Genomic DNA, 18860 nt, shown 5'->3' with positions numbered 1-18860 from the left:
GAACATAATGTCTACCTGTGTAGCGGGGAGGCCATGGAACTTAAAGAGGAAGAAGAGATATTGGAGAAGTAGAGGAAGAGTGGGTAATGAAAGCAGAAATGAGGAACATTTAGAGGTGGAAGGGAACCAGCAGAGGACAGGGGAATGAATTAGAAAACCTAACACATGTATAAAAACGCCATAGTGAAACCCACTACTTTGTATGCTAACTTACAAAATTAATTTTTAAAAAATCCACAAAAATTCAAAGGAGAGGCCAGGTGGTGGTGGCGCACCTTTAACCCCAGCACTTGGGAGGCAAAGGCAAGCAAATGTTTGAATTCAAGGCCATCCTGGTCTAGGGCTACACAGAGAAGCCCTGTCTTGACAAACCAAAAACAAACAAACAAAACAAAACAAAAACAAGAAAGAGAATTCAAAACCAAGAAAAATGTAACAAAGTATATCGCTAACAACAAAAAGGTGAGATCTACAATATTTTGGTAAACTATTAGTCTTATCTTCCAAAGCTCTATCGAGACTCTTTGTACACACTCTACATTTAATTTGTTAATTATTGTGGGGGCAAATGTAGTGTGCAGAAGCCACGGTGCAAGTATAGAGGCCAGAGGCCAACTTGCAGCAGTTGGTTCTCTACTTCAAACATGTGGGTCCCGGGGACTGACTAGGTCAGCCTTAATGACAGGTGTCCTTATCAGCTAAGCCATCTAGGCAGTCCCAATCTTTAAATAGTAATAAAATGCACATAACATTTGCCTGCTGAGTATGTTACTTACACATTTTTTAATGTTGCAGGACACTGTTAACTTACACATCTTGTTGAACATTGGAGAACAGCTTACATGTTACTAAATATTATTGAATACTGTAACTTGCATATATTATTGTATATATTGGAGGATACTGCTAACTTACACACATCGTTGAATATTGTAGAGTATTATTAACTTACAGTGGTGAATATTGTAAAATTCTGTTAATTTACACATTGTTGAATGACAGAATAGCACCACTGCAATTTTACACTCACTGAACAATTAGTCCTTGTTTGCTTCTTTATATCTGTTTGATTTAAATAACTCATGCAAGAATAATCATGTAGTGGGCTGGAGAGATGGCTCAGAGGTTAAGAGCACTGGCTGCTCTTCCAGAGGTTCCTCAGTTCAATTCCCAGCACCCACATGATGGCTCACCACTATCTATAATGAGATCTGGTGCTCTCTTCCAGTATGCAAGCATGCATACAGGCAGAATACTATATACATAATAAATAAATCTTTAAAAAAATCATGTAGTATGTGTCATTAGGAGGAACACCCTCCTCTTTAAGGCTGAATTATATTCCGCTATGTATCACCACATTTTCTTTGTTCATTTAGCTACCAATGAACAGTCAGGTTGCATTCACATCTTTATTTTGTGAATTATGCTGCAATGGACATAAGAAAAGATAACGCTTCAAGATACTGTTTTCAGTCTTTTCTAATGGTATCTAGAAACTGAGTACTCGCTTATACAGTAATTTCATTTTTTAGTATTCTGAAGAATTTCCATGCTATTTTCCATTGCAACTGAACCATTTTACAATCTTACCAACAATGTGAAAGGGTTCCAATTTTCCCACATCATGGCCCACTTCTGTTCCGGATTTGGTTGTTTTTACAGTAGCTATCCTAATAGGTGTGAGATAATATATCACTGTAGCTTTGCTTTGCATTTCCTATTGAACATCTTCTGTACATATTTTATGGCCACTTAAGCATCTTCTTTGGAGAAATATACATTCAGGCCTGTTCCTCATATTTTACTTAGGCTATTTATGATTGAGTTACTGGGATTCCTTATATATTCTGGATATTAACACCTCTGACACATAGTATGCAAATATATTCTCCCATTCTGCAGGCTGTTTTCACTCAGCTGTTTCCTCACTATGCAGAAGTTCCAAAGTTTAATGGAATTTATAAAATACCATTAATAAGACACTGCTATTTATTTTTAACCAATTTTATTTAGTTTTTAATTTAAAATTTCTTATAATTTAAACTGAATTTATCCATTAAAGTTGACTTCAACTCACTGTCAGTTTGAAAAAAATTTTAAGAGCATATTCATATCAGAAACTTACACAACAGGCATAGAAAATATCTCTATTTCAAATGGTTTGGAAGTCTCACTGCAGTGCAAAGTAGAAGGTAAAATAATGCATAAGTTAAAAAAAATCATACTGTATCACCTGATTTTTACTCAACAAAGTAAAAAAGAAATCAGAAATATATGTAGTCTTTTGTTTTGTTTTGCTTTGTTTTGTTTTTCGAGACAGGGTTTCTCTGTGTAGTTTTGGGGGCCTGTCCTGTATCTTGCTCTGTAGCCCAGGCTGGCTTCAAACTCACAGAGATCCACCTGGCTCTGCCTCCCAAGTGCTGGGATTAAAAGCGTGCGCCACCACCGCCCGGCCATACCTAGTCTTTCTATACCTTGGAAATCCTCTCCTCCCACTATCAGGTACAAACACCATATATGCAAATATGAATAAGAAGGAAGCACAAGAGCATCACTTTATATACAAGAAATGGGCTTTTCTGTTATATACTAACATTAGAAAACTATACTTGAGCGCAGAGAGCCAGGACATGTTTTAAATCTATCAACTCTGCTAATGAAGCACAATTGACTCTGCTAGTTTTCTTAAGGCATACTCCGTAAATGCACTTGCACTTTCCCACTTGAAAACACAAAATAATTCCTATATCCATTTGAAGGTTCCTATTTTATTTCTCTTCAAACCAGACTCTACAAAGTATGTATCACAATTTTAATTAACACAATAAGACAATAATCTGTTAAGAGTATGTGAAAAAGTTACTTCAAAGTTTCTCTTTAATAGACTGGACTTTTAACTGGACTGAGGAGAAATAAGTCAGGTAGACAATCATTTAAAATCCTTCCTCAAAGGCATAAAAAATAAGATTCACAAGCAAGAAGCAGAAAGAGATGTCAAACAGCTGCGCTCACACTGCCAAACTGGGCCATGGATAAGCCAACACCTACTTACTGTGAATAACCCCCACAGGCTACCTACAGTACCACCTCCAGGTATGTCATTTTCTTTGCCACCTGTCATTTCTTGCTATTCTTCAGCATTTTCAATATCTCAACTGTTATGAAATATTCCTTAACACAGTGTGAAGATATGCCATTGTAATTGGTTTAATAAAAAGCTAAATGGCCAATAGCTAGGCAGGATTTTCAGGGCAGAGAGAACACCGAGAAAAAGATGGCAGAGCCACTAGCCAGATATGGAGAAGCAGGAAAGCAGCATGGGCAATACAGAGTAAAAGCAATAAACCCATGAGGCAGAAAGTACATGAATAGAAATGGGTTAATTTAAGACAAGCACTAGTTAGAAACAAGCCTAAGCTATTGGCTGAGCATTCATAATGAATAATAAGTTTTTGTGCCAATACTGGGGAGCCAACAGTCCCAACAAAAAATTCCAACAACAATCTATTGGGCAGCGCAAATCTCACTACCTCCAAATTACATGCAAAATTTAAAAAAAAAAAAAAAAACTTTTAAATAAGGATCAGGGGTGCCTCCCATTGCAGCAAGACATATGAGCTTCACATTAACTTTATTCTACAGACCTATTTTGATCACTTATATGATTTTACTACTCAGCTGATGACCTTGGCTGTTCTCACTACAGCATGATCTCACTTAATCCTCTTTAAAACTCCACTATTATTATCCAGTTTTTATTATTGCATTATTACTAGTCCAATTCTAAAAATCATAAAAGTGAGGCATCAAGAGATATTATATAATACATCTAAGGCCAAAGAACCAGAAATACAGTAAAAGATTAATTTGATTGTTCTCACAGATGCTTTGTGGAATTTTTAGTACTGTTCAATTTTTTGTTTGTTTGTTTGTTTTGAAGCAAGTTCTTACCATGTATCCCAAACTGGCCTGGAGCCCACTATGTAGCCCAACCTGGCCTCAAACTTGCAATCCTCCTGCCTCTACTTCCCAAATGCTGGGATTATAAGTATGCGCCACTCTGCCTGGCCTTCACCTTAGTCTTCTTTGATACAAGGTCTCTTGTATGTAGCCCAAACGAGCCTCATTGTTCCCTTAGTCTTCTGACTATGGGGATTACAGGTGGGTATCACCACATCCAGCTCCACTGGATGACAATGCTCTGGAAAAGAGGACTGAGAATAACAGTTTCAATTAGCTAATGCCTAGAACATCAGAGGTCCTAAGTCACTCTCTTTTATACCTCTAGACAACCTAACAGATAAATCTTCAGCGATCCTTCAAAGCTCAAGGAATACTAGCACTCAGTCAATTTCAACAGCCGTTGCTTGAGTGACCAAACCCAGATGAGGCGTTCTCTACTCCCTGCTGCCACACCAAACCATTAACCTGTCGGACTCCCAATTAGCCCTTGAGCTGCCTGAAAGCAAAACTAAGTCATACTGTTTTTTATATTCTCCATACTTAAGCAGCAGTCTTAGCATATGGGTGTCATTAATAATCTGGTCAATAAATGAGTACAAAAGTAAATGTCCCTTAACAAAGCAGTAGCAATTCAATGTTTCATTGAGACTGTATGTGTATATGCTCACCCATGTGCATGGGCATATATGTACATGTGTAGTCAGTAAAAAGAACACACATTCTTTAATGACAAATTCTTTGTCATTATATTATTTCTTTGACTCAACTCATTAATTATTTTCCTAGTAAAGCATGTACATGTGATATGTATTAATTATTTACAGAAACTAAAATCATGTGTAAAGTAATAGTGATGACAAAATTAAACTAGATGCCCTGACATTTAAGCCCTGACCCATCAGGGTTCATTCTTGAAAAACACAATTTCATGCCATTATCAATGAAGTGTTACTCTGTATTTTTAAAGCACTACCCACTTTGGCATAGAAGTACTGCAGAGACTCATTGCAATGAAATAAACTAGCATTAAGGCTATGACGGTGTCTGAGCTTGCCACAGGTCTGCATCCCAAGTAACCGCAGGGTGGAAAGAGAGAATGACAAATGCACACGTGCACACGTGTAAGTAAATAAATACATGCAAAGAACCCAAAGACTGCTGCCTCCCGGAAACTGCATGTACATGGCAATGTAATTTAAATTTGTAATGTACCAAGGAAGTGGCCAAATGAAGCATGGGGCTAAGTGCTCACACATACCATCTCAGTGAACTCATCACACAACTCCTTCACAAATGTGCACCTTCAGGAGTACTTTACAAAAGAGGTCACATCTCTCACAAGTTGAAGAGTCAGAACTGACACCCTCTCAACTCAAATATCCAGGTTTGCAATTGCTTGTCCGCTATGCAACCCCAACTCTTGGGCCACCTAACTTTTAACAATGGACAGTATGAATATTTGTTTTAAACCCATCATTTTGAGACTGTCCAGCTTTTCAACCCCTACATATACCTTCCTACCTCAGCCACTGCTATCTGACTCATGAGGGCCACTTATGGTAGAAACTAGAAAGAATGTTCTCATTTGTAAACAAAAAACTGAAAGGTCGATAATGTATCAATCAATTTTCCAGAATTCTGAAGCGTGACCTTTGCTGGTTTCAAGAAAATGTGTGATTCTACACAAAAAGCAATTAACCCAAAGATGAAAGACAGACAAATGCCTCAAGTCTAAAGAAAGGCTCTTCAAAGGACAACTGGGACAAGAGATACACACTGGACACTAGAGAAGCCAGCAAAAACTCAGCCAGAGATCAAATATGGATTACTGTAAGTTCAATACAGAACTCTTAATAGCCATAGAAACAAAGGAAACTCTCACATACAGAATCTTCTCCATAGACCTCAATGGGGATACAAAGAGAAGGACTACAGGCAAAGAGAGGCATTTGGGAGGAGAGAACAGTAGGACCCGTGGAGAAGTACCAAGGCTTCCTATGTTGCCTTCCAGAAAGGCCTAAGTGTCTGGAAAAAAAAAAAAAAAAGCAAGAGCTACTGCCTTCTAGGCACAGGCACAGATCCTCTGTAGCTAGGTAAAAGACAATAAACCTCTACCTCTGAAGACCAAGGGCAGAATCACTGAAAAGTCTCATGCCTTAGACCCAGAGGGAAACTGAGGTGCTCATGAAAAAGCTGAGATTAAACCACAGCTCAGGAAATACCCCACATGGCTACAAAGCCTCAAGGAAGCAACTACTTAGGAGAAGAGCCATCAGATGGAGAAATACCCTCTATAAAACACAAGTTAAAAGGGCAAACCTAAAGCTGAATGTAGACCACACATTAAGAAAACCCTCTAGTAGGCCTGGAGAAATAGCTCAGTAGAATACTAGTCTAGTGTGCATATGGCCCTAGGTTCAACATCCAACCTCTCAACCTCTCAACTCCCCCTCTTCTCTCTCTCCTCTCTCTCAGTGATTCACTATAGCCTACAAGATATATAAGTCAAGCTTACCTAGCACTAAAGTTCCTCTGACTTGGTATCAATATACTATTTTAATTATGATGCTACCACTCTCAGATACGAATCCTCCATTCTAAGCAGGATGACATCATAGGCCTACTCCTTCTAACTTCTGAAATGCTTTCTTTGAACTATATCAGATTAAACAGCACTAGTCACTATTCATCCAAAAGATGTATTCACAAATTAAACTTAATCCTATAACTATGTAAAGGTAACTGATTTACACTTCTGCAAATTCACATGCACTCATCATTTATGGCACTCATGTTATTATTTATAGGATATTCTTATTTAAATGTTGCTTTTATGGCCAAGCATGATGTTGAATATGTAAGCGTCCAGGTAGCCTGCACAGATGACTGCCTGAGCCCAGGAATTTGGTGCTACCCTAAACAACATATATCTCCATCTCTTTTTTTAAAAATCAGAGAAGGGGTTACATTTATGCATTTGTGAATGTTATCTTATACCCAAGAATCCTTGGCTGGAGAGATGGCTCAGCAGTTAAGAAAGAGCATGTATTGTTCTGCAGAGGACCCAGCACCCATATCAGACAGATCACAACTGTCTATAGTCCAGCTGTAGGATATCTGAAACCCCTTGACACAATATACACATGTGTTTTTAAAAAAGCAAGCTGTAACTTTCTTGGAGGTAGATATTGTCCTTAACATGTTCCTTGTAAACCTGTGAACACAGAACTAAATCAACACTCAGAGAAAAAGAATGAATGTACAAGTTAACTTTAAATTACTTTAACAACTTCCTAGTAAAGTTTGCTTTTATATTTTTAGAAAATGAGACAAGGAGCATTAGACTGTGCTCTGTGCAATCTGCAGCTGTATTACACTCATCTTCTACAGCTGAAAATAGGGCCTGGCACATGGGATACACTCAAGTATTTCAGTACTTAACTCATTTCCTTTTCTATAGCCATAAGGTAAGAAATGGAACCCTGGAGTTCTACTCCAGTCAAACTGTATTGTACCTAAAATAACTCCTAGAGTATATTGTTCATATTATTTCTGAATAAACCACAAGCATCAGAAGTGCAAAACCTAGACTGCTGTTTTTTTTTAATTTATGTGTTTGTGTATGTGTACATGCAATGATGTGTTATAGAGGCACATATGCAACAGTGTACACGGAGACGTCAGAGAACAACTCTGAAATCACTTCTCTCCCTCCCCCTTTATATGGGTTCTAGGGATTGAACTCAGGCCACACTTGAGTGACAACCGACTACTAAGCCATCTAACCAGCCAGCCCACTTTGCCTTCTTCCGTATGTATGCATGCATGCATGCAGATACATACAAAGTAAGCAGTCAATGCTCCCTCAAAATTTTAAGGTAACATAAGAGCAGCTCACACACACTTACCTTCCCCATGTAAAAACATGCTCTTCCTACCAATAAGATTTATTTTTCATCATCTTTGGCACAAATTCTAAAATGCTATCTGCCAGGTCTTATGCCCAATAAATATGCATCCACAAGCAATTATGGAGATAGATAGCTTATGGGGAGGGGGCACTCTTTGGTCAGGTCCCAGTGCTGGCCTGTGGTTAGGGGGAAAGGAGTGGGGGGAGGGGTGTGGTCCTGTGATTAATCACTGCCCACTCTGCTTAGGGGTATTTATCACAGCCCACTGTCAGGTAAATCACTGGAAAAACACCTCTTCAGTAATTAATGTGAAGTGACGGATGGACAGCCCCTGGGCCCATTAATCAGGAGCATCAGCAGCCTACTGAGATTATGAATGTCAGGATGCATAAACTGCCGGTGGATCAATAAGCCCAGGAATTCATCCAAGGCTCTCATTTCCGAGGCATCTCCGGTACATTAGGTCCCCTCAACCCCTCCCTCAATCTGAAGTGAGAACCAAGGCTTCAGAACAAAGAACAGGAGCTGAGGCCTCAACTGACCACTGCAATAATATAAGGAATAATAATAAGGAAGATGGCTATGACTAGGGGAGACAGCAGGATGGGCAACAAGCACACCAAGTGCCATGTACTGATGGAGAGGCTCTTTCAGAAGGGGGGGTACACTGGAATCAGAATAACTGGGAAGACACAGTTGATTTCACTTATCAGAACCTCATTATCCATTTCGGTATCATCCTGTTTCTTGCTTATAATTGGTTACCCATTTCCCTGTCTATATTTTCTCCCTTTCATATAAGAACCACTAATGTAGGGAGAAATAAAAATGAAAATTCAATTTTCACTACTTAAGAATTTGGGTAAATTTTTAATTTAATAAGGAAAGGGAACTTGTACGAAATTAAATAATTAAATTATTTAAATTTAATTTAATCTCATCACTCATCATTATGATGAATATGGAAAAAGTACCTATAGTGCTGCGCAAAAACATTCTCTATGAAAGACTTTTGTTTAACTTGCAAAATTGTCTGGAGCTCAAAGAGAATGACTGTGTCATAATCCCAAGTTTAGCCAAATTTTGTATGAGAAGGAAGGTTGGGCTAGGGCCTCATACTGAATACTGTAGGCTGGCAGTGACGGGAAGGAGACTACCCTTATTGCCACATCCCGCCAAACCCCAGTGCTGTGGTTTGTGGTCACACTCAGGCCAGAGCTACAATTGTTGGTTAAAAAGTGTCTCAGAGTTACGGCTGCCTGTTCCGCTAAATCTCATTTCATCCTACTGATGGATGGATGGACAGATGGCTGCTTGGTGAAAGCAGCATTATCAGCCAGCTTCTATGGAGCCTCTGAATGATGGATAGCCCTCTCTCTACTTTCTCCAAACCACCATCGATCCAAGCCATATTTCAGCGGTCAGAAGCCCAGTAATATTAAGACACACAATCAGGTTAAGTTACTTGCAGTATAAACCTCTAAAACAGAAATCTTAACACCTCTGCTTTGCTGTCATGAACTAGGCTAAAAATGCTACAGTTTGATTCTTTCTAGCTGCTAACACAATGAATTCCAACAGCTCAAAGCCCAAAGGGAACAGCTGGGCTCTATTCCTAGCAATACTTGAAAAGCTGACTTGCCTGCCAAATTTTTTACTAGCCAGTTCATTTCTGGGAAATGAACTCTGCAGCAGTGGTGAGCAGATCTGTGAGTATGTTGTATCCAGTGGAGTGTGAAGCTATTAGAACCATCAAACCACCTAGCGTTTGTCAGCGATGCCATCAATAACCCCAAATGTGTAGAGTCTTGGATCTACCAAGTACACTAACACCAAGAATGCTCATTAAAGCATGGCCAGATTAAAATCCTGTCTTATACAGAATCCTAAAACCTTGTCTGGATCTAGCCTGCTTGACCAGCCTCCATTCTCTTATTTGCATATCAAATTGTTAAATCCTAATCCTTGCTTGCACATTTCCGCATCCATTTGTTCTTTTGCCTTCTAAACACCGTATGATTGTCTGACTATTTAGATTCCATGTCTGCCTTTGTTCCTTCCATCTTACCCTTGGCTCTCCAGCCACGTAAGAGTCATACAACTGGATTCTGTATCAAAATTATTTCACTTTCATGGCTAGAAAAAATAGAGTGTGACATCAGCTTTGTGATATGGAATCCTAGAACTCACAAGTCTTTTTCTTTTCTTTTTTTTTTACAAGTCTTTTTCTATGTTTATTCATTCCTAAATAACCTCTAAATGATTCATCATCAATCGCCCCCCCCAATCAAGATGACCTGTTCCGAGTCTTTCAACTGATGACTGAACTGTTACCACTTTGAACCTATGCTCAGATAATTTATTTATCTTTTTGTGGGGTAAGAAGATGTCTCAGTGGAGTGGCAACTGTCTGTCTATAGTACTTATGTCTTAATAGTCACCAACAGCTGTTTTTATCAAAACAATGTGCTGTATTTAAAATATGTACCTTTGCTATAGTGTTCTATTTAAGGACAGTATTGCTTTTCATATAAATATTAAAGAATTTCTACAGTATCTCTCACTACTAAAAAAAGGATCAAGTAGGTTAAAAGTAAGCATCCTAATATTTCAAATAAAGATACTGTAGATCCAAGGATTCTGTTCCGTTGTTCATTTTTGAGACAGGGTCTCATTATGTAGCCCTGGCTGGCCTGGAACTCACTATATAGATCAGGCTAGTCTCGAACTCAGAGATCCACCTGTCTCTGCCTGTCTCATGAGTGCTGGGATTAAAGGCATAATCCACCATGCTCAGTTCAGATCCATAGCTACATAAATATTAAATAGCCAATACACAACTGGGACCTAGTTACAAATGCCATGCTCCATCTGCTATACTTCTCACAAGATAGTTCATTTTCATCCCTGGAGTTTCAACAAGAGGAAAAGTCATGGGTTGAGTACAGTTTGTGTATGCCTGTGTTTGAACAAGGGAAGTGATCACAAAGGCCCAAACCTGGTGACTCATTACTACTGTGCTTCCCATCTAAGATGCATACTGGTCATCTGAGAGTCATTAACTATCTTACAGAATAAATTAGATAAAGCCCGGACAACCTCCACTCTCTTTATTTGTCCCAGTTCTTCCGAGAACACTGAAAAGAAGAAACATGAATCAGAGAGCAAGAGGCACTACAACTCACCCTAAATGGACAAGGATATGGGTGAAATGTGCCCCTTTCATTTCCATGAATGACACACATTCTGGTCAGAAACAGCATGCGATGACTGACTGGACTTCCCCCTCTGGTGGCCAGAATGTGTCACTACAGCATCTATAGAGTTTCCAACCTATCTCTCCACACAGCTCAAAATGAAGCACAGGACACCACTACAAAGAACAAATACGTGAAGGACAGGTGGGAAAGATAGAAAAATAGAGTGGTGCGATCTACTGAGAGAGGCAGAACCAGAGACGTGATGGCGGTGACAGGTGTTGACTCTGGGTCAAGCTCTCTTCTTGGCATTGGGAAACATGGCAGATAGTTTCCTGCTCTCATGACTTGGAGTTGGCTGGAGAAGAAAACTTCAGAGACAATAACGATAAGTAGGATTGACTCAGTGCCAAAAAAGAGGCCTGGTACCTTATAGAGAAGCTGCTGTGGGGACCAACTTAAGTTCAGATTCGGCTTCCAGCTAGCTCTTCGTAGTTTGGGGCTGAACGGTAAGAGACACCACAGAGGTCCCCCACCCACAGCCATACAGTTTGGGCGCCACTGAAATTAGCAAGTACATAGTGGGGAGATGAAGAACTGCCCAATGTGAGTAGCCTACCCAGCCACCTAGGCCATAGCGATGTCCCAGCCCATGCTGTTGCTGAGGGTCATGTCTGGGTCCATGGTCCTGCAGCAGAGGGGCTCTGGGTCAAAGTCAATGTACCAAAAGCCGTGCAGACACCTCTGGTCTGGGCTGCCACTTAGGCCATGCTCATGCCTGAGGGCTATGAAGAGCTGGCCATACCTCTCATGGCTGGAACACTTAGGAGAAATGGCCCCACACCTCGCCTGGGCAGCACAGTAGAGCTGGCCCTGGCAGTGGGGGCGGAGGTGAGCCAACCAAGGGTGGGAGCTCAGGAGAGTTGGCCCCATCCTCACAGGCCTTACAGTGGTGTGGGCAAGGAAGAGATGCTCTCCCCTGTAGTACACAGGAGAACTAACTGGCCCTGAGAGCTGAAGAGATGGCCCCACCCCTCTCTGGCTACAGCCAAGATAGTGTAGAACACCAGAGCTAGCCCTGGTGGTGTAGGCATGGGAGAGGTGGTCCTCACGGCAGGAGAGCTGGCTCTGGTGGTGTGCATGTGGGAGAGCTGGCCCTGATCCTCACCTGGGCAAAGCAGGAGAGATGACGTTGGTGGCACAGGAGAGCAGCTGGGCTGACCAACTCAACTACCACCCAGACCTAGATCCAGGGCTTTGAGTTGGCCCACCCCAATATCCACCTCATCTAAGAACTGCTGGAACAATGTGAAGGGCCTGGTCCTGCAGAACCAAAGCTGCAGGATCTCCATGACACAGAGCAACAACAGGATATCTGAGAGGAGCCCCAGTGAGGATCCAGTACTGACAGTATAGCAAAAGCAGAAGCCTCAAAACAAACCAATGACCATTACAATGAATATTTGCAAGCAAAGCTGTTCCTGCAAAAGGGTAGACTGGGTGACACACCATGACACACCACAGCTTCCACAGTGAATTTTTTTTTTCATTTTTATTCTTTTTTTTTTTTTTTTAGTTTAGTTTTTGTTTTCTTTTGTGGGGAAGGTTGCAAGGGCAGAGGACAGACATGGAGAGACCGGGGAGATGAGTAAGATTGGGGTACATGATATGAAATTCACAAAGAATCAATAAAAAGTTTTTAAAAATTCAGGTTGTATAACCTCTTCATTTTAAAGATGAGAAAACTAGTTGGGGAGTTATCTCAGACTTACAACTATCTGAATGAAAAACCAGACCAAAATCTGTATCACCGACCAACTAAACTAATGATTTTATCACCCACTGTTCCACCAAGTGTATGCTCAAGATAGTCACTCAGTGAAGTTAAATCAGGAAGTTAATTGTGCTGAAAAATAATCACATAATGCACATCAAATCCAAATACATTATCCACGCTAATGCTCATCTCCCTTAGTGTAAGTGGTCAGGACAGCTTTCCTATCTGAGTCCCACAAAAAACGAGCCTCATAGACTAGACAAGAACTCCATAACTGTTCTCCCAAGGAGAGAAAAAAAATCTTTTAAGAATTTCAAAAAAGGGCACATCACTCAAAACAAAAAATCCAGTGTTAAATTAGTAAACAATGGTAATTCTTTAAACCATATAAACCATAAGTTCATAGAAAGGTTGTTTTATATGCATTAACCAAATATATTTTAAAAAATCTATTTTTAAACTCATTTGTACAGCTATCTTAAACCAATATGAAGATCCTGATCTTTCATTTTTCCAATTTGGTTTAGAAAGTATTTAGTCAATGCCTAAGAAAACGATGACTTATTTCTTTTTTAATCTGCTGCTGTGAACCATATCTAATTATGTCTTCTGTTTCATTAAAATCTAGGCCCTCCAAACAAAAGGGAAGCAGTGGTGGAGTAGCATCGATAGAAGTAACAGAGGAAGGGAAAAAAAGGAACTGTCAGCTAATAAGTGTGTCACAGTAAGTGCCACAGAGACTGCATTAAATAGTGTGTGTGTGTGTGTGTGTGTGTGTGTGTGTGTGTGTGTGTAAAACCTCATCGCTACCAGCATCTAACACTGAAATTAACTGCTTACTGTACTAAGATCACACTAACCATGGAAAAAACAATGATGGAATATTTAGGAAGTTGTGAGGTGTGACCAAAAGACAGTGTTTGGGGGAGGTAGAAGCCCAAGATGGTAGTTTGGGACTGAAGAGCCTGGAAAGGCAAACTTTGAGATAGGAGTTTTGAAGACTCTTGGAGAGAAAACTGTCATTTTGGTATTATCCAGTGAAAGGCTGGACCACATAATGCTCATTCACATGGGCTTCTGAGGGTCCACTCAGCTGTCCCTATCCTGAAGAAGAGCTTCCCTGGCAAGGAATGCCATGCTGAGGTGGACAGGGGGCCATTATGGAAACAGGTAAGTACACAGTCACGTTAATCTGTACCACGGTATTAGTTACTTTACTCATTACTGTAACAAGTTCCTGACAAAAGCAACTTGAGCAAGAGTTCATTTCTGGCTCACAGTTTGAGAGGCAACAGTCCAGCAGAGAAGCCATGTCAACAAGAGCAAGAGGCTGCTGGGTACATTGAGATTGCAGTGTCAAGAAGCAGCGAGAAATGAAATTTGGGGCTCAGCTGGCTTCCTCTTTTTCATCTTTTTGTTGAGTCTAGGACCCTGCTTCATTGGAAGGAGCTACACACATTCAGAGCAAGCCTTCCCTCCTCAGTGAAACCTTTCTGGAAATCAACAACACACAGCACACACACATACAACACACACACACACATACAACACACACACACACACACACACACACACACACACACATATACACACACACACACAAAGCGGTCTTCTAGGTGACTCCAAAATCAGCAATGATGATTATTCATCACAACCAGGATCTGCAAAATACAGCCCCAAGTCTAAATCTGGACTGTGGACTGTTTCTTAATAAATAAAGATTTAATGGGACATGGGCAGAAAAAAAAAATCTCATTTACTCCCAACTATAATAAAAAATTACAAAAAAAATAAAATACAATAAATAAAAAATTTAAAATTTTTTTTAAAAATTACTCAAGCTCACCTAGCTTCTGTTAGTTAGAATATCAAAGTTCCCACACTTAACTACTATATTAGGCTACATGATATTCAGCAAGACACACTAATGTATTAATCCCATAAACATTTACAAGTTGATTAAACTCTGTAAATGCAAAGCAACCAAAGACAATTCAAAACTGCCTCAGTAAAATGAGAAAACCACCAGGATAAAAATGAAAGAACTTGCCTTCATGGCATGTCTACTTCCAATAACCTTCTAGACTTAAAGTGCTGACAATAATAGCTGACTATTGTCTGAACTTCCTCATTCACCTTGCCTCACCCTCAAAGCCATATGGTGAAGAATCTCAGCAGGTGTCAGGCCAGGAACTTCCTCTCTTCCATTTCCCAACAGAGCAATGTCTGTACTTCTTTCCCCCAACTCTCCAAGTATTTGAAAGCATTCAGAGGCACACATACACATGGGAATAATGACCAGTAAAACTGATAGCATAGTTTTCAGACTAGAGAAAGCTTCAAATCAGAATATAGAGGTCCTTCCCTGTTGAGTTTTAGAATTGAAGAAACAAAGCCAGACATGGTGGTGCACAACCATAATCTTAGAACCTGAGGCTGACACAAGGTGATCCCAAATTCAAGGTCATCTTAAGCTATAAACAATACCGTCTGAAAAAAATAATTTAAAAAATCTCAAGATGAGAAACATGTATCAAATTGGAGCTGCAGATGGTATTTTCAGATGCGGCCTTATAGAAGACATAATAACCACAGTATTTTGTGTTTTCCTTAGGCATGGATAGCCTTTTCTTCTCTGCACGCAGTTAGACAAAGAGAATACAACTTCAACATTTCAGGAAAAAATCTGAGTATCAAGATGACAAAAGGTATCTAACACATAATTGCAGCCGAACTCTGAGTCTTAAACTATAGCATGAAAGGTTCTCCTTGCAATATAGCAGAATTAACGTCCCAAACATTTTACACTTTACTACCTAAGTCACCACGCATGAGCACCAACTGATTTCACACGTTATAGGCTGGGAAACAGGCTGAAACTTAGTCTCTTTCACACTCCACTGGCATGGCAACCCCATGGCTCACCAACTTAACTCTTCCAAACTTAATGTTAGCTCTATTACTGACCATTTCTAAAAGCACTCAGTTCAAAGGTTTTCTGTAACTGAACAAGAGTAATATAATAAACAAGAAAGCAGACTTTTCTGTTTCCCATTCTGCATATACACTTGGCAGTAGGGAGCAAGCAGAGACGAAGAGAAAAAAAAAAAAAAAAACTAAACAAAAAGGTCTTTTTTTCTCTACACATCTGGATGTTGGTCTGTGTTTCTAAAGTTACTTAACAGTCTCTTTCCTGGGTCTGTTCTGAGTTAAAATGGCATCCCATTGCTGACAATAAAAGCACTCAAAAGGATAAGGCTTTGGGGGCTGTGTTCCAGCCCTCGAATGCATTATAACTTTTCCCCCTCTTTAGGATACACTGCCTAAAGCCAATAAACCATTAAGTGAACTTTTAAAGTTAAGGCCACTATACTTAATTTGTGCTTAGTGTCTCTTTGTATTATCTCCTTTGACTCCAACCAGAAAACTAAATGGTATCTATCATTATCTCAGCTCCATATATGAGAAATCTGAAACTTCAATGACTTAAGATCACAGAGCTTCCAGATGTTAATTCAGAGTTTCAGACCCTGCATTTAACTACTATGTTAGACTAGAACACAAACTTTCTAAAACCTGCAATGGAGTAAAAAGAATAGCAGAGTATAGTTTAATAAACATCAACAAAAAATTAGTTAACTATAAATGAAGGAGGTAAAGTCTACATACTATAAATAGCTACAACTGTTTATCTGCCTCTCCCTGCAGCTACATCAGCATATATGAAAGATAACTGTGCCTAGAGATGGAGAAAACCAAAAAGCAAGTTTCTCTTTGAGCAGGCGAAGAAAACATGAAGTTAATAAATAAGAACTTCTCTCCCATGCAGTTTTAAAAGTTTACTAATTAAAAGCTTCAAGAATAACAATTACCTTAGAATATAAAAACATCTTCACAGCAATGTTTTAAGGATCAAAAAACTTGCACAGAGGGCTGCAGAGCCTTTCAAAGAAAAACAATCTACTGAACAAACATTGCTCAAATACTTACAGCGCATTCTAATCTATTATCCTTATGATTCAAAAACAAAGATAAATGTTAAAAGAGACAAAAGCTAACGACAGGCAATGGCACTTTCTCACCATCAATCAAGTATCTGTTAAGGGAGACCTATGCTGGGCAGTGAAGATTATAAAGCAGACTACAAGTAACAACATAATTTGAGGCACATGAAAAGAGACGGAGCCGCCCCCAATAAGATGTCTTTAACTAATTAGAAAGATGAAGCACGGGAAATAAGTTGTCTGGATGGAGTGTATATAATTGCCAATAAAGAAAAGGCAATAAAGGACAGAAAGCCAAAGTAAAGAGGCATCTTTAAGGCCCTGGAACAGCTAAATAAAATGTCATGAAATACGTGGTACTAGAGGTAAGCCTTTAGGAAGTATTATTCAACCAGGCGGTGGTGGTACACACCTTTAAGCAGGTGGATCTCTGTGAGTTCAAGGCCAGTCTGGTCTACAGAGCCAATTCCAGGACAGCCAGGGCTACACAGCAAAACTTTGTCTCAAACAAACAAACAAACAAAATGTTATTCAGGCAGAATTTAGGGGAGGCATCCCAAACAGAAAGAAACCAAACAAACACACTTACAAAACCACCACCACCAACAGCAACAACAAAAACCATGTGAAGAGGCAGTAAGTGAGAAAGGTCCACAGACATGGTGGTGACTTATGCAGCTGGCCTGATCTGGCAGCATCAAGGAGCTACTATGGCCATGCTCTTAGGAGGGCCCTCTTCTAAGGCTAATCCTCTCTGTATCCTCATTAGACTGAAAAGGTGAGCTGATGCTTTAGTGTCCTCTTCTATGAGCACTAATCCAATCTGAGGGCTTTACCCTCCTAACAATACTTCCTTCCTTCCCAAACACTCGATCTCTAAAACACCATCATGTTGAGATTTAGATTTCCACACGTGTAGTAACATGGTGGGAAGAAACATAAACATTCAGGCCATAACATGAGATTAAGTAAACCAAAGGACTGCTGTGAGAAAGCTGTGGAGACTCAGGCTAAGACTTGACAAGGAAAGGCTTCAACAGCTGCGATTAGGCAGTCAAATAGAGCAGTAGGGAATCCAGTCTGGGCCCTACAGAGGATTGCAGCAGTGATACTATTAGTGCCTCTGGGTCTCTACTAGTTCCCTGATCACCACATTACCCTTTTATCTTTTAAAAAAACAGGCTAAGCAACCTCAAGACTCACTCATACTTCTCCCATGCCCATGACAAAGCAGTAAAACGTACAACCTAAAATCAGAGCAGAATCAGCAGGAAGACCAGACTCCAAAGCAATGGCTCTCAAGTCTAATTCCACATTTAGAACAAGTTAGTAAAAGAAAACCATAACTTGTCCCTATGAAGTACTCCTAAGAATCTAGAAACTCATTCCTTGATATCTAACACTATTATTGTGAGCTGTGTATTCCCGAAACCATACCAGCTGGTGGTTGTATGTAAGTTTACGAATCAAATTAATTGAACCAATTAACCAGATACAATGGCCTGTGTTAAAGGCCAAACTATTTGGGATCTAGTTATGTTAAATGGCCTTACCACCACTGCAACAATTCCTAGAGAGGAATTCCTAAGCTCTCATCTCAATTATACTGATACTTAGTTTCTTTTCCTGATCCTGATATACAGTGATTTATCCGGTTTCTTTAACAATTTAAATTCCATCTTATCCAATCTTACAGGTTTTTTTTTTTCCTTATCACTTTATGTGTATGGGTGTTTTTGCCTATATGTGTATCTGTGAACCATGTGTGTGCCTGAGGCCAGAAGAGGGTGCTAGATCCGTCGGGCTGGAGTTGCAGAGTTATGAACCACCATGTAGTTGCTGGGAATCGAATTTGGGTCTTCTGAAAGAGCAGCCAGTGCTCTTAACTCTTCAGCTCCCTGAACCTTACAGTTTTAGCAACATGACAGAACAGAACAATGGCACTTTTGAACGGATGTTTCTGTCCCATCAATCCCCCTCCACATCCTGTTGTTGGTCTCCCTGC

The 18860-nt window shown here is 39.8% G+C and overlaps 1 protein-coding gene across 1 annotated transcript in view; it reads right to left on the bottom strand.

The window, feature by feature from the left end:
• R3hcc1l (R3H domain and coiled-coil containing 1 like) overlaps window positions 1–18860 on the bottom strand; it is an 87223-nt gene that overhangs the window by 50860 nt on the left and 17503 nt on the right. The window lies entirely within an intron of this gene.

This window comes from Onychomys torridus, chromosome 1, assembly GCF_903995425.1.
Source record: "Onychomys torridus chromosome 1, mOncTor1.1, whole genome shotgun sequence".
NCBI classification, from domain to species: Eukaryota; Metazoa; Chordata; class Mammalia; order Rodentia; family Cricetidae; genus Onychomys; species Onychomys torridus.
Note: the sequence above shows the minus strand (reverse complement) of the source record. Positions and strands in the feature narration are given on the sequence as shown.